This window comes from Pleurodeles waltl, chromosome 8 (assembly GCF_031143425.1).
Source record: "Pleurodeles waltl isolate 20211129_DDA chromosome 8, aPleWal1.hap1.20221129, whole genome shotgun sequence".
Lineage (NCBI taxonomy): Eukaryota > Metazoa > Chordata > Amphibia > Caudata > Salamandridae > Pleurodeles > Pleurodeles waltl.
Genome location: NC_090447.1, coordinates 49,431,763 through 49,444,602, shown reverse-complemented (window position 1 = coordinate 49,444,602; position 12,840 = coordinate 49,431,763). Strand labels below are relative to the sequence as shown.

General features: G+C 45.3%; 1 protein-coding gene across 1 annotated transcript in view; it reads left to right on the top strand.

Annotated features, from left to right (window-relative positions):
* CNGA4 (cyclic nucleotide gated channel subunit alpha 4) overlaps positions 1-12,840 on the top strand; it is a 108,370-nt gene that overhangs the window by 91,392 nt on the left and 4,138 nt on the right. The window lies entirely within an intron of this gene.

Here is a 12,840-nt window from a genome sequence, read left to right as displayed (position 1 = left end):
TCATTCCACATTGCCTACATGTATGATGATATGAAGCTGGTGCCCCAGTCACACCCAACTGACTTGGGGAAACCCACCCAGGTAAATATCCCCATTAGTGACCCTGGCCACCTAGGGTGCAGTCACTGTCCTCGGATGTATGGACTCTGTGCACCGGGTTACATGGTCCACCAAGACCAGGATAAACCTGTTGCCCAAGGCTTCCTTGAGATCTAGAGGCCCCAAAATCTTGATGTTCACCCTTTCAAAAGGGGTTGCCACAATATGGAAGGGGAGCAGGAGAGCCTTCAACTTTATCCCTGACTTAACAATGGCCTGTCAAGTACTGCAGGACCTACAGAATGCATCTGTAGTCACTATCATCCAGGGCAATAGAAGTGGGTGACAATCCATGCAAACGTTTTGGCCTGCCCCATATGTCATGCCAGGTGTGCATCATGAGCCTGCTCCAGTAGGAAGGCCTGGGGCACCACCAGTACCCAGGTTGCCTCAGGCTCAGGGACCTTAGGCGCACTGTACAAGACACCATTCTCTCAGAAGACGAGGTTATCAGCAGAGATGTTTTGATTTGGCTGGGCCTTGGTCTGTCGTGGTAGACTCTTGAAAGTGGAGCACCTCTTCTGCACCTGGCAGAACTCTCCCTCCTCTAGGCAGACATAAGCTAGTACAGGTAGGTCTCCCAGGGCAGCAATGTCCTCCCCTGTAGGTTCTAGGGCATTACCTTCAAGGCCAGCTTCCCTTAGAGCGGGGTAACATCTGAGGATTCCCATGCCCCCTGCCCCTCCATATTTTGGCAGGGTGCTGAGCTATTGTTCCAGGCTCCAGGTTCTCTCTCCTCGCAGGCTGCCATGGTCAGGCACACCCACTCAGGCAATCCTAACATCTCCAAGTGTGACCCGAACTCCACCTCTTTACAGATAGTGTGCTCCAAGTCACAGAGCAGTCAGGCTTAACTTAGGGGCTATGTGTAAAGTATTTGTGAAACAATTCAAACAGTAAAACAGTGAAAACACCAAATAAAACTATTCCATACCAGGTTAGAAAGTATAACTTAATTTAATAAATAAAAAAAGACCAAAATAACAAAAATCCAGTAAGTAGCACTTGAGTTAGAAAATGTAAAAGAATAAATTGTAAAATAGCGCCCTGAAGCTAGAAGCGCCAACCAGGGATATCTTGTTGCGGCTGACCAGGAGAAAATCAAAAGTTGAGGCTGACTGTGGTGGAGAGCAGCCCAGCTACAGGGAGCCAGTTTGGCCCGCTGAACCAAATTATCTTAAATCCTGGTTCCGAAGCATTACATGGGGCCGAAACACAGATGCATTGATCAGCTGATGTGATGCATTGGTTTTGAGATGCAGCTAAGCTGAGTCATCAAGGATCAGGTCAACGGGGCTTACGATACGAAGGCCAGTGCCTGGAATGCATTGCACAGCTGAGGCAATGCGTCAGCTGGATAAGCACTGAAGGTCTGAAGCAGAGCTGTAGTGCTCCTCGAGTCTACCTTCGATGAGGGATGTGAGGAGCTGGTGTGGGGGAAGGCTTTATGCATTGGTGGCTCTAAAGGCGATGTGCCAGTCCACAGATGCGGTGATGGAGGTCTGTTGCATCAGTTCCGACCCATGCAGTAGTGGTGTTGTGCCAGTTGTATTCCAAGCAACAGTGCCAATAAGTTGGTCCTGCTCCCACAGCAGAGGGTTTGTCCTTTTCACCAGATCAAACACCTCAAGCCCACTTCCAAGGGTCCAGGACTGGGGTGGCACCGCTTGGCATGACAGAATCACAGAGGACAGAGTCCAGGGGTAGGAACAGGCTAGTTGAAAGTCTTTTATGTCCATGAGACTTCAGATCAGGGTGCCAGCCAGCCTTTAAAGTTACTCTGGGTTCAAGTGATGCCAGTCCAGTCCCTATCACCTAGGCAAGAGAGATCAGCAAGCAGCAGGGTAGTGCAGCAAGACAGGAGTCCAGCAAAGCGGCAGTCCAGTAGTGTGGCACTCCTTCAGCAGCACAGCAGTTCTTTTTCCTGGTAGAGTCTTTATAGGTCCTGAAGTGTACTGAGTTGGTGGTGTCAGAGGTCCAGTACTTATACCCAGTTAGGCATTTCAAGTGGGAGGGACTTCAAAGACAGGCAATTACAGTGCACAGAGGTATTGCCCTTCCCGCCCTGTCTCCAGACTGCCTACAGGGGGTTATGCAGCCCTTTGTTAAGGGACAGGACACAGCCTATTAATGTGTAAGTAAGGATGTGCCCAGCTCCACCCTCCCATTCTCCAAGGATGGCCCATCAAGTCACACCTAAGCTCCCATTGTTGTGGCTGTCTATAGGGAACACACAAAGCCCAGCTGTCACCCACCCTAGATAAGTGATCAGAAACTGCAGGCACCAAATGGCCAAAGTCAGAAAATATAAAAGTGATATTTTCAGAACTGCAATTTAAAATCAGACTTTACCATAAGTTGTGGTTTTAAATAAATTGTGATTCCAGAGACACCAAACTCGAAAAGTATAAGATTTACACTTATAAGATGTAATAAGGTAATCCCAATGTTACCTTATGGAAGAGAGAGTCTTTAGTGCAGTGAAAAACAACTTTGGGAGTTTTTCACTACCAGGAAATGTAAAACTTAAAAGTACATGTCCTACCTTTTAAATACATTGCACACTGTCCTCTGGATTGTCCAGGGCCTAGTTAAGGGGTGACTTACATGTATCAAAAGTGAAAGTTTGGACCTGGTAAAAGGGTTATTTTGCCAGGTTGACATAGCAATGTTAAACAGCACACACAGGCTTTGCAATGGCAGGCCAGGGAATGGTTAAAGGGCTACTTAAATGGGTACACAATCAGTGCTGCAGGCCCACGAGTAGCATTTAATTTACAGGTACCACTTTACTAGGGCCTGGTAAGTAAATTAAAAGTGTCACTTGGGGATGAGCTAGTGTTACCATGTTTAGGGGAGTGAGCACAAGCACATTAGCCCTGGTTAGCATTGGTAAGATGGACAGAGTTCTAATACCAGCAGAAATTAGGTCAGGCAAAATGGAGGAGGTAGGGAAAACGTTGGAGGGAAGACCACTCTAAGGCTCTCAGGTCTTACACCTGCTCTGAGAGCACCAGATGACACAGTTGGCATTCTGACTCCTCTGTCTCTCAGAGCCTTCACCCTCTTCTCACTGATGATGAGCCACTGCCTGTGTCGTTTTGTATTGTCAGGTATGTGAGCCTTAGGCACCATCTCTGCCACCCAAGGACACTAGGGTGACCTCTGCACTCCCCCTAACACTAACTGGGACAACCTCCTCCACAAGCACTACACTAGCCATCCCCAGGGTCTGCATACCAGTGGGGGTCACCCTCTTGTGCTTGCAGATAGACCCACCTTAAAGTGCACACACGGTAAGACTCATGCCACTTGGATTGAACGTGGCCTGAGGGCATCTTACCATAAAAAACACCTTTCTGATGTTCAGGAAGGGAATGGGAATCCTTACCCTGAGAACTCTTTTGGAGGGGCTTTTGAGAACTGTTTAGGTTTTTCCTTGTCTTCTCTTCTTTCTTCTGATGGAGACCGTTTCCACCCTTTTGTTCACCCCAAAGTAGCTTCTTTGACACTCTGGTGCTAAACCAGAGGCCAGCCTCCTTTGCAAGCTCCTGGGAACAGTGAGCTTGGTATCCATCAGGTGCTGGCTCAACTCTGTAAAGCAATTACTGAGCATGTGCCCTCCTTTCTTTAGTGCCCCCCAGGAACTGTGTTACCTCCCTCATGCCAGTTACCCCAATCATTGACTGTGAGACTACATGCTGGCCTACCTCCTCATCTGAGATAGCTAGCTTTGATGCTGTTCCCTTAGCACGTCTGTTTTTCCTGACACAGAATCTCAGGCATCATGGACCAACAAGCAATGTCACAACTTCAGCTGTAGGCATTCCTAGGCCACTGCTGACTCTTAGGCAGTTAGACTAGTGTTCTGCGAAAGTGGGCGGCGAGTCATTGCATTCTTTCCCTTGCATAAAAACAAAGGGACTAAAACTGAACTGTAGGTATTTTATGCGTACTACAAGCCCCTGAGATGAGTAAATGTATAATTTCCTGAGCAAGTTTTAGCAAGGTAGACCAGCCTATGTGTCCCTCCTAAATTTGGCAATCAATGTGTTCTCTGTTGTAACTTAATTCCTGTCAAGCCATTAGATATATGTAGATTCAAGTTATGCTGAGGTAGAGGTGCCTACATATTTTTTGTTAACTCTCTTTTTAATTCAATAACCTGTTTGTTTACTAATACAGACAATAATATATTGGAGGTGGTATTAAATGCTTTATTGCTGATATAATATTGATCCAGTTTCTGTACTGGATGTGATTCATAGTGTATGCATTTTGTATTTCATATTGTACTGCACATATATTACAGATGTTTTTCAGCTGAAATCTGAAATATAGATACATATATATTACTTGACGACTGCCTTGTTAGGACATCTGCCAGAGAGGTGACCACTTCCAACTTAGCATTAGGTCTCTGGGCCTAGTGCAATCTTGGGCTCAGCGTAAACCTCAAGTTTAGAAATGTTTGGGCCATTGATGCCATTGTGGTTACAGATATCTTTTGGGTCTTTCCTTCCCCAAGAGAAAATGCTCTACTCCAGGCAGACAGTCTATCTCTTCTTGGGGTGCAGCTTTTTGATGTTTTGAAGAGTTTCTGGGATTAGAGACATCCTGCATAAGAGTGTTCGTCTTGCCCAAGCTGTGAATGTGCCCCCTCTTTCTCCTTGTGTCATAGGATTGCAAACTGCTGGTGGACGAGGGTCAATTTCCCAGACTTCTACCTGGGGTGCTCCTTGCATCATCTATCTTAGCAGAGGTTGTCTTAATAACATTGTTAGAGATATTGCCCTTAAGAGCTTTTTGGCCAGGTGAAACACATTTTCAGCACCAAGTGACCCTTTAGGAGTGACAACACTGGATACATGCGGTTGATAATCCCTACTTCACTCCCATTCCTCCGCATTTTGGAGATGGTCTTCTTGGCCTTGGAGCCCTTCTTTTGTGTTGTAAGAACCATTGTAGTCATGGCAAACACTGACAATACTGTGGCCCTACTCAGCTGGCTTGCAGTAGTGGGCCACTCTCAGGACCGGTTTCTCCTGGTGTCCCATGTGGGAGATTTAAAACTCAGTGGGCCATCTGAGCCAGTGTCTGTCTTCTCCTGTTGAGCAGGACTTGAACAAGCCAACCTTTCATGCTGTGTCCTAGGGAGTGCACATGCCATCTGAGCTAATGCCCCTGTGTAATATGATGCTTCTGTCACTCCCAACCTTAGTGCAGAAAACCTCTGTACTCTTTGTTACATCGCAGACATGTGGATGACGAGCTCTTGCCTATTCTTCCTAGTTATTCCCTGGTGTAGTACACGCAGTGCAGGAATTTAAATTATATTAATCTAAGTTGTGCAGCTACTGCTATTTTCATAAACTCCTCTTGTCATTCTTCATCTTCCAGTGTGTGCAAGTTCTTCTCCAAGCCATGAATGAGTTGCAAAATGTGTTAGAAGTATGAATTGTGAATGTTTTGTATATTTGGGCTGTGTTCTTGGTGGGAATGGGGGACTGTGATGATGTTTGCTTTGAGGGACTGAATTCTGGAAGGTCTTCAACCACCCTGAGGTATAAATTAAGGCCATGCCTGAGCTGGAGTTAGCAGTAGAATTGAGATTTTAGTAGGCCAAATCGCTCCTGCAATGCAGTAAAAGGTTAAATAATCTCTTCAATACTCACATTATCTAGTGTCAACACATCCAGTGTATCCCACCCTGTGGGGAAGTGCCTACCCAAAATCGAGGCTGTTCTGTTAGTGTTTTTTTGCACCAACCACTTTCAAAACAAGCATTTCTTCAACGGGTGAAAAATGTCCTAGTGGCTGGGAGGGGAAAGAGAGTGCCCCCCCTTATAGAAAGTGCAGTTGATATGTACACCCCCAAATGCCTGGTGTTGGCTAATGAAGGTAAGCTCAGGTTCGATATTGAATAATCCTACATTGACCACCATCAAATATGTTGCCCAGTAGTTTATAATACAGTCTGCCATGCGTAGTTTACTGTCACAAGGTGACTGTTAGAAACTTGGTTTCTGGTTAGCAAAGATTTGCATCCGGTTGATGCAGGGACCACAATCCTTGTCAGAGTTAGTCACAAACACACCCTAAGTTAGCCTGTGCTCACCCTCTGGTAGCTTGGCACAGAGCAGTCAGGCTTAACTTAAAAGGCAATGTGTAAAGTATTTGTGGAAAACTTCAAACAGTAAACCAGTGAAAACATCAAACAAAAATAATGTGCACCAGTGTAGAAAAATAAAGCTTAATCTAATGAACAAAACAAGACCAAGACAACAAAAATCAAATAAGTAGAATGGGAATTATGAATTTTTAAAGATTAAAATGCACTATTGTGCGTAAAAGCATAAGGGGCCAACTGCGGATAACTGGTCATGATAGACTGGGTTAAATCCAAAGTTTCACGCAAATCACGATCGAGCGCGGGTCGGATACAGTCCTAGGTAAGTCCCCCTGAGGTTTTACCTTCTCAAGAATTAGGCCAAGAGTCAAGCAAGGAGAGCGTTGCTGGAGTTGGTATGTGGGGGCGAAGAGTCTGCTGGGCATAGCAGATGGGAGGGGAGGAGCCGCACAGGCATGAGCCATGATACTTGCTTTGCGGAGAGATAAACTTCCAGAGACTTGGCTGATTCTTCGGGTGAGTGTTGTGGTTCTGGTGCGAACGGTTGCAAAGAGCCCGAAAGCTTTATTTCAGGAGACAAAAAAAACTTCCCAGGGCCTGAGTGGCGCCACTTGGGGGTTAGGAGCTTGTTACAGACAGGTCCAGCAGTTGTGAGAAGCTCCCTGAGGCTCAGATCACAAGGCTAGCAGACTAGCCCTTGGAGTCACTCTGGGGTCCTGGGTTCAAGATGAAGTGCAGGTCCAGTTCTCCTTTCCCAGGCTAGAGTGCAGCAGGCTGCAGGTCAGCACAGCAGGTCAGCAGTTCCTTGTAAAACAGTAGCCCAGCAGAGCAGCAGCACTTGTAGCACCACAGCAGTCCTTCATCCTGGCAGAGTATCCACAGGTCCAGAAGTGTTCTGAGTTGGTGATGTCAGAGATCCAGTACTTATACCCATAGTGCGTTTGAAGTGGGGGAGACTTCAAAGAAAGGTATTTGAAGTGTACAGAGGTTCTCCATTCCTGCCCTGTCTCCAGACTCACTACAGGGGGTATGCAACCCTTTGTGTGAGGGCAGGACACTTCCTATTCAGATGTAAGTGTGAGGCTTTGGCCAACTCCTTCCTCCAATCCTGCCCAGGATGGCCCATCAGGGCCTATCAAGTCACACCTAAGCTCCCATTGTGTGTGGCTGTCTACAGGGAATACCAGCCAAGATGTGTATTGGAGACAGGCAGAAACCACTAAATGGCAAAAGTAAGAAAATACTAATTTTTTTAAACTGGTATTTTCAGAACTGTAAGTTAAAATCTGGCTTCACTATAAATTGTGACTTTAAATTGTGATTCCAGAGACACCAAACTTGGGGGTCCAATCTATTCCCAGCTGGAAATTACACCTATAAAATGTAGTAAGGCAATCACAATGTAATCCTATGGGAGAGATAGGCCTTCCAGTAGTGAAAAACGAATTTAAGTGTTTTGCAATACTGGGACATGTAAAACATAAAAGTATATGTCCATTTATTTTAAATACACTACACCCTGCCTTTGGGCTGCCCAAGGCCTACCTTCGGGTGTCTTATATAGATTAAAAAGGAAGGTCTGGGGCTGGCAAGTGGGTTAACCAGCCAGGTCGACGTGGCAGTTTAAACCTGCACCCCCAGGCTCTGCAATGGCAGGCCTGAGCCATGTTTAAAGGGCTACTGAGGTTGGTAGCACAATCAGTGCTGCAGGCCCACCAGTAGCCTTTAATTTACAGGTCCTGGGCCCAGGTAACACACTATACTAAGTAAATTAAATATGTAAATTGTGGACAAGCCAATGTCACTATGTTTTAAGCAGAGATCACATGCACGTTAGCACCAGAATCCTAAAACCCACAAAAACAAATTCAGCAAAACAGGAGGTCAAAACGCCAAAGCTTTGGGGATGACCCTGCAGGAAGGGCAAAATCCAATAGTGACTTACAGCATTTTGCCATACGTTCCCTCTGGGTTTTATTGCACCATTGTCAGTAAGCTGTGTGAAGAACTGCATGGGCATGTTAAATGGGATATTTTAGACAACAACGTGTTCTCTACAGGGCTAGCCTCTTAATTAGTGCACTCTATCCATTAACGACGTGGGCAGTTGAATCCAATGGTGGATGATCTTTTTAATCCTTTCCATTTGTGGAATTATGTTTTTTTCCCACAGCCATTGTTGCTCTACGGAAATGTAAATATCTAAGTATTTAATCCGCTTTGTGACTCTGGTAAGTAAGTAAGTAACTGTTACATGTGTGGCTTAAAAGCCATCACGTAATTTTCAATTGGCGCTTTAAAAACATTTCAATAATGTTTGCTAAATGTCTCATTACACTGAAACAAGATGCTGGGACCCCTACAGATGTTGTAGAATCAGGACAAGTAAGACACATGTATGTTCCTATAGAAACCTTCATGCTGGGGGGGCAACATGGACCAGGGGTCTCCAGCCTTTTCTGTAATAAGAACTACTTATGTTGAATGAAAGTCGTTGTGAGCTACGGAGATTATTAGTGTTGTAATAGTGATGTTACATTAGTAGACATCAAGTGCAAGATTAGCAGCAGTGATCACCTCAGTGGATCAGGCAGGATTTCCATCAGTAATGTAAAAAGGATTTGTCAATTTGGAACACTTTTGTGTAGGAAATTAGGCAACTAGTTGAGGGGGTTGAAACCCTAATGAAGCAACAACACCAATTACTCTCAGTGTGAAGTCATAATCACCCCCAAAATAATCTGTGCTTAACCCTCTGGTAGCTTGGCACCAAAGCAGTCAGGATTAACTTAGAAGCAATGTGTAAAGTATTTATGTAGAACTTCAAACAGTAATAAAGCGAAAATGCCACACAAGAAAAATCCTACACCAATTTAGAAACATAGAGTAAAATTAATACATTATTTGAGACCAAAATATAAACATCTGAATAGTAGAACCGGAGCTATCCAATTTTAAAGATTTGATTGAAAATAGTGCCTAGAAGCACGTGCCGCCAACTGTGGTTATCTGGTCGCACCATACTGACACAAAGTTACAAGTTCAGGCCGACCGTGATGGAGTGTGGGCTGGATACAGGGACCAAGTTAGGCCTGCTGACGCTTAAATCTGGGTTGCCAAGCATTGTGAGGTCCTGCGTGGACGATGCATCACACAGTGGCGGTTCAGGGGATTGTGATGCGAGGTCCTGCTTTGAGGATGCATTGCGCAGCAGCGATTCTGGGCCGCTGCAGGGCTACAATAAGAGGTCCTGCGTTGAGGCTGCATCGTGCAGTGGTGGTTCTGAAGAGCTGCACGGTCCTGTGTCAGGGATGTGTCACAAAGCGGTGGTTCCGATGTTGGTGCGAGGAGATGAATTCTGCTGCATCGGTTCTGTCCACAGCACCGCAGACTCATAGTAGACAGTGTCCTGGTGCTGGGTTCAAGATGGTTGGAGCCTTCTCCATCCCTGAGACTCTGATCAAAAGGCCAGTCAACTAGCCCCTGGAGTCACTGGTGGTCCTGGGTTCAAGATGCAGGTCCAGTCCTTTTCACTCAGACAGCAGGGCAACAGAATAGCATTCCTTCCTGAAGAGCCATACAGCAGTCGTTCTGAGCCTTCTACAGGTTGAGGTATACTGAAGAGCCTGGTCTGAGTGTCCATCATTTATACCTGAAGCCTACTTTTAAGTAGGAGAAGTTTCTAGATGCTTCCACTGCCAAAGGTGCTTGGAATTTTCTACCTTCCTGTCCTGGCTGCAAATTTTCTAACGTCACAAAACACTAGTGTCAACCGCTTTGTGAGTGTCCTCAGACAGAGACTTTGCGATGTGCAGGTGTGGTAGGGGACAGCTCCTCCCCCTCATCAAGTCAGAGATGGCCCATCCTGCTAACACCTTGTCCCCCTTTGTTTTACTGTCTAGGAGCAATCCACATGGACCAATTGCCAGGTACATCTGAGTCATGTAACTTAAGATAAGGCAGAAGGCACCAAGCGATTAGGACAAGAAAATCACATCTTTCTAAAAGTGGCATTTGCAGAATTGTGAATTCAAATCTGACTTTGCTATTAAAGAGGATTTTGTATTACCATTCTTTAGAAACCAAAATGAACTGCTCCCAATTGAAAGTTACTGCTTATTAGATGCAATAAGGCATCCTAATGTCATCCTATTGGACAGGTAGGCCTCACAGTGGTGAAAAACGAATTTAGGAGTTTTTCACCACCAGAACATACAATTTACAAGTGCATGTCCACCTTTTTAAATTCACTGCACCATGTCCTCCGGGCCTAAACTAAGGATGACTTGTAGTTATTAAAAAGGGAGATTTGGGTCATGTCAAATAAAGGAGATTTGCCAGGTTGAAATGGCAGTTTACTGCTGTACACACAGACTGCAATGACAGCCCTGAGACATGTTTAAAGGGCTACTTAAGGGTGTGGTACAATATGTGCTGCAGGCCCACTAGTAGGATTTAATTGTGGGTACGTGTAGTACCGCTTTACTAGAGACTTACAAGTAAATTAAAAAGGCCAATTTTGTGTAAGCCAATTTTACCATATTAAAAGGAGAGAGCACAAGCAATTTACTACTGCGTAGCAGTGGTAAAGTGCGCAGAGTCCTAACAGCCAACAAAAATGGGTTCAGAAAACAGGAGGAGTGAAGGCTAAAAGTCTGGGAATGACCCTGCAGAGACAGCCATGTCCAACGCTCTGCAAGGGTAATACATAACAACCATAGCAAAAAAGCCGCCCGGCACCAGAGTTATAATATTATTAATAAGTTACATATTTCGCAAATTCAACCATTTTACTCCAAATGTCATCTTATGAGTTCTTTAAAAATTACAAGTCCACCTCAAATACAGCCTTTTTAATTTTGGCATACATAAATTAATTCAACTAAGCAAATATTTCTAGGGCCATCTTTATGGCCGTAGTTGTGTCGTGCTTGCACCATGCAATGCGGTGCATGTATGACGCAACTCTTAAGGCAGGTTTATGAAACCAGAAGGTGGCCTTTCTTGGCTTCATAAAAGTGAAGTACCGCAACTCAGCACAAATTGCTGTGCCCTGAGAAGGGAATCCATGGGCACTGCATGGGTGTTGCCACGCAACTCCCTTGGATTTTGACACATTGCCAGGTTTACTAGAACTGGTAAACCTGGGAATGCGCCAAAATGCTGCACCTCCCAGGGAGAACCGTAACAAGGAGAAATATCTTTAGTTCTCGTTACTTTGCAGCACATATAGAAAGAGGAATAAGCTTCAGGGGACTGTTTTTGTGCAGGAAGATGGACCTTCATGTACAAAAACAATCCTCCTTACACCGGAGGCACCCTTGCAACATGGTGCCAGGGTGCCTGCGTTGGCGCTAGGCTGCCGATTGTAGCCAGCGCAGGGAGAAAGGCAGGAATGCACTGTATTCTTTTAAATATGGTGCATTCATGCCCTTTCCTTGTCACCCGGCACAGCAAGGTGACTTGCTGCACCGCGTCACTTGGCCATGGGTATGACCCCTAATTTAGTACGTTGGGCTGCAGACAGGAGAACTAATCAGAGGTATCTGGAGAGCTAGCAGTAGCTCACGTGTACTTGTTGGAAGAGCCTGACAGGGACTCAGTTATAGGAAGTGGGCATTGACAAGTGTTGCAGTGTGTGCCTGCAGGAGGTGTGGGTGGATGCTTGCATAGGTTCAGGCTCTTCTCAGCTTCACACTTCCAGCTAAAGCAAACTGGCCCTGGTCACTGCAGGACATGAAAAGGGCACAAGGGCCTAGTCTTCAAGACTGTCTCAGGGCTGTACTCATCCATAGGGAATTAGCCTCTCAGCCCGCTCTAAATGTATAGACGAGGAGGGGAAATAGATCTCATGAGTGGAACTTACAGTTCCAACCACTAGTCTTAGAAAATTTGGGGAGGAAAGTCAGCGCTTTGTAAGTAATATGTCTTGCAAAGTACGAATGAATGAGTTAGCTGAGTTTTAGCAGAGCTTTGGTTCAACTGTTAAACTGTATTATATTAGAGCGTGTGTAAGTGTATGTTTGTGTACGTGCATGTGTGTGTGTGTGGGGGTGTATGTTTGTGTGTGTGTGTGTGTTTGTGTACGTGCATGTGGGTATGCATCTGTGTATGTTTGTGTGTGTGTATGTTTGTGTGTGTATGTTTGTGTGTGTGTGTGTCTTTGTGTGAATGTGTTTGTGTGTGTATGTTTGTGTGTGTGTGTGTGTCTTTGTGTGTGTGTGTTTGTATACGTGCATGTGGGTATGCATCTGTGTATGTTTGTGTGTGTGTGTATGTTTGTGTGTGTGTGTCTTTGTGTGCATGTGTTTGTGTGTGTATGTTTGTGTGCATGTGTTTGTGTGTGTATGTTTGTGTGTGTGTGTCTTTGTGTGCGTGTGTGTATGTTTGTGTGTGTGTGTTTGCGTACATACATGTGTGTGTGTTTGCGTGTGTGTATGTTTGTGTGTGTATGGGTGTATGCTTGTGTGTGTGTGTTTGTGTGGGTGTATGTTTGTGTGCGTGTGTGTGTGTGTGTGCTTGTGTACGTGCATGTGGGTATGCATCTGTGTATGTTTGTGTGTGTGTGTATGTTTGTGTGTGTGTGTGTATGTTTGTGTGTGTGTCTTTGT